Raw genomic sequence first — 4,553 nt, 5'->3', positions numbered from 1 at the left:
GTTATACGGATGACCCTAACTAGCTGCCTTTCTGATGCGATTGGTTATGTCGGTCTAGGATTTCACAAAAATGTAGAGTCTCGTTTCAAGCATAGCCTAAACTAACAATGACCTCTCACGATCGAAGTTTGAATTCAAAGATGTCACTATTCAAAAACCAATTTAATTTTGGGAGTTTTCGATTCCTGGATCGTCTCCCAAGGACACTTGAGACCAATGAGTGTACAATTTCAGTTGTGGAGCTTTTAGGGTTTTCAATGAAGGAATAAACATATGAAGCAATAAAAGAACATGCAAAATTGTGATAAATGAACCAATAAAGGAATTAACGAACTAACTATGCAATATAGACAAGTAAGGTATAAAGAAATCAATGTAAATGTGTATGAAGAATTTAAAGCATAAAAGGTGTCTTGGCTTGGAATGAGCTAAGGGTCCTTTCCTTGTTGGAACCACAACTATGACAATTAGAATGGATTAATCTCACTTGATTAACCCTCACATCGGAGAGTAAGTTAAATGAGCATAAGTGTTCTTAACCCACAAATCCTAAATTGCTTGCTAATTGCCTTAGCAACAAATTAGCGCTAGTGGGAACAAGAACAATTAACAATCCAAGAATTGACACCAAATGTTGGACATTCTAATTCTAGGAAGCTAATTGCTCACCTTCCCCAAGCCAAGCGATAGAAAACTAGCCCAAAATCATAATTGACATTTTGTCAAACACTTGGTGGGCAAAAAACACTAAACATGGGAAAAATGAGAAAAAGCTTGAAACCAAAAGCAACAAATGGTCTCAATCAACAATAACAACTTAAGAAAGCATAGAACAATCATCAATCATCAAATTCATCAACAAGAAATTAAAATTTCCAAAGGGAAGTAAAATTGAACTATAACTTGAAATATAAGAAAGCGTAAGAACAATGTAGCTATAAAGAGTAGTAACAAAGAGATACTTACAATGGAAGCTAGCAAAATCCAAGATCAAAAATGGAAATGGCACTTGAATGTAAAATCCTAGTATAAACCCTAATAGAGATGATGAAAAACTTAGAGAAAAACTATACTAAAGCTTCCTACTACTACTCCTAAGCTACTCTAATGATATCCTATGGTATGGTCCTCATTCTCCCTTCATTATGAGCTAAATGGACGCGCAACGTGCACGAAGCGGCTCACGCGCATGCGTGGCTTTGTTCTGATAGCTGTGCGTACACACACTTCGTTGAGCTCTTCTCCTTTGATTCTTCATGCTTCCACCACTTTGAATGCTCCTCTTCCATTCTCCCCCAAGCAATTCCTACCTTATACCTTTGAAATCACTCACAAATAACATCAAGACATCGAATGGAAGATAAATGGAATAAAATTAATCAAATTAGGTACAAAAGAGCATGTTTTCATAATCAAGCACAAATTAGGAGAAAAGTTCAAAAGCATGCTATTTAATTGAATAAGTGCAAGTTTATATGATGAAATCCATTCAATTTTGAACCAAAAATCATAATCAAATATGGATTCATCACTTTCCCTCTGGCGTACTCGACCCACCTGCCACTCCCTTTGCATTCCAAGGACACTTGAGACCAATGAGTGTACAATTTCAGTTGTGGAGCTTTTAGGGTTTTCAATGAAGGAATAAACATATGAAGCAATAAAAGAACATGCAAAATTGTGATAAATGAACCAATAAAGGAATTAACGAACTAACTATGCAATATAGACAAGTAAGGTATAAAGAAATCAATGTAAATGTGTATGAAGAATTTAAAGCATAAAAGGTGTCTTGGCTTGGAATGAGCTAAGGGTCCTTTCCTTGTTGGAACCACAACTATGACAATTAGAATGGATTAATCTCACTTGATTAACCCTCACATCGGAGAGTAAGTTAAATGAGCATAAGTGTTCTTAACCCACAAATCCTAAATTGCTTGCTAATTGCCTTAGCAACAAATTAGCGCTAGTGGGAACAAGAACAATTAACAATCCAAGAATTGACACCAAATGTTGGACATTCTAATTCTAGGAAGCTAATTGCTCACCTTCCCCAAGCCAAGCGATAGAAAACTAGCCCAAAATCATAATTGACATTTTGTCAAACACTTGGTGGGCAAAAAACACTAAACATGGGAAAAATGAGAAAAAGCTTGAAACCAAAAGCAACAAATGGTCTCAATCAACAATAACAACTTAAGAAAGCATAGAACAATCATCAATCATCAAATTCATCAACAAGAAATTAAAATTTCCAAAGGGAAGTAAAATTGAACTATAACTTGAAATATAAGAAAGCGTAAGAACAATGTAGCTATAAAGAGTAGTAACAAAGAGATACTTACAATGGAAGCTAGCAAAATCCAAGATCAAAAATGGAAATGGCACTTGAATGTAAAATCCTAGTATAAACCCTAATAGAGATGATGAAAAACTTAGAGAAAAACTATACTAAAGCTTCCTACTACTACTCCTAAGCTACTCTAATGATATCCTATGGTATGGTCCTCATTCTCCCTTCATTATGAGCTAAATGGACGCGCAACGTGCACGAAGCGGCTCACGCGCATGCGTGGCTTTGTTCTGATAGCTGTGCGTACACACACTTCGTTGAGCTCTTCTCCTTTGATTCTTCATGCTTCCACCACTTTGAATGCTCCTCTTCCATTCTCCCCCAAGCAATTCCTACCTTATACCTTTGAAATCACTCACAAATAACATCAAGACATCGAATGGAAGATAAATGGAATAAAATTAATCAAATTAGGTACAAAAGAGCATGTTTTCATAATCAAGCACAAATTAGGAGGAGAGTTCAAAAGCATGCTATTTAATTGAATAAGTGCAAGTTTATATGATGAAATCCATTCAATTTTGAACCAAAAATCATAATCAAATATGGATTCATCACTTTCCCTCTGGCGTACTCGACCCACCTGCCACTCCCTTTGCATTACCCGACCCACCTGTCTCTGCCGGAGCAGACGTACCAGGATTGTACTCGTCAATAACCTCTTAAGTCGCCATGTTCAAGTCAAGATCGCTCGAAACAGCTGGTGGTATATCGATACGACCTTGATTGATAACAATATGTGGAGTTATGCTACTACTCCCTCAAGTATCAACCGACATACGACCTGAGATGTGGTCAGAAACAGCATGCCTTTGACGAGAGGCACCATCGACCAATCTGGGAAATGACCCACACTAGTGGCAACCCATCAATCGATTTGATCATCCCCCAATATAGGCATCTGCGATGGGACTTGGGAGAAGTCAGCATACAAAAGATTGTAGTGGCTGTGCTAGCTGTAATGACTGTGCTGTGGTGGGTGTGGTTGGAAATAAGAAAATGGCTAAAATATTGCATAATGTTGTGGAGGTTGTTGTTGTTGTTATGGTGGTTGCTGTGGTGATTGTGAGGTGGTTGCTAAGGAACTCCTTCCAACAATCTTAGCCACATCCCGAAAGCACCTAAGTACCGACTCTGATAATCAACAGACAGTCTAAAATCAGCGATTGGAGGCGGATGCTTCTCTAACAACCGAGTGTTGCAGCGGTTGTCGCAATCCTCTATCCATCGGGCATGTAACTTGCTCCAGTCATGGTTCTGTAATCCGCGAAAGTGATGTAATGCTAATCTACTCCGATGGCTCTTGTAAGCTTAGGGGCGAGTTGTGCATACCCATACTGACGCATCACTCAATCCACATAGTTCCATTCGACATATTCGAATGACAACAATAACGCTACTGTGTCACACACTTCAAGTTATCTATGTAGGTCGGTGGGTATGATCAATCTTTCGAAATGGGAGCATGCCACGACATTCGCTGCTATTCCCAAACAAACAATAGATTAAGAGGGTCATCCATCTCCTTGCAATCATACTATGATGGACAATACAGTGACCTGTAAAAGTGCACAAGAGTTGCTACCCCAACTGCAAGTGTGAATTTGCTAAAAATTTTAGAGCAGTGGTAGATACATTGCATGGGCATAGGCCGTCGACTTATCTACGAAGAGGGTGATACCCAACAAACAAAAGATGTGACACTTAACATATCTCTGAACAGACTCTCAAGTGTCTAAAGGCTGTTTGTCTCTGATATAACGAACCCATGACAGTTTTATATAATGTTTGGAGGAACTACTAACAGTGGATTTGCTGCCAAAAATTGTCATACTTCGGTTGACCAAGAAGTGATGACTATTATTCGTCCATCAAGTCACAATCTGTTCATCAAGTCACAATCTGTTCATCAATCGGTAGGTCATATACATGTGCCACGTTTTCGAGTGTTATTGTAACCTCACCCATCGGCAATACGAATGTGTGAGTTTCTGGCCTCCACCTTTTCACAAAAGCAATTAGCAACCGGCATGTCTTCTGATCTTCCCAATTCTTGAGACTTGGTAGAATCCCGTTGTCCGTAAGGGGTCATAAATCGTCGTATGCCACATCTTTAGTGGATTAATTTTATGGGACAGAAGGTTCCTATTAGTCTAGTATAACCAAAGCATATATATTAATTTTCAAATAATAATAATAT

At 38.3% G+C, this 4,553-nt stretch overlaps 1 pseudogene; it reads left to right on the top strand.

Annotated features, from left to right (window-relative positions):
* LOC107620945 overlaps positions 3,260-4,553 on the top strand; it is a 13,398-nt pseudogene continuing 12,104 nt past the window's right edge.

This window comes from Arachis ipaensis, chromosome B10 (assembly GCF_000816755.2).
Source record: "Arachis ipaensis cultivar K30076 chromosome B10, Araip1.1, whole genome shotgun sequence".
Taxonomy (NCBI): domain Eukaryota; kingdom Viridiplantae; phylum Streptophyta; class Magnoliopsida; order Fabales; family Fabaceae; genus Arachis; species Arachis ipaensis.
This window is presented reverse-complemented; position numbering and strand designations above follow the sequence as displayed.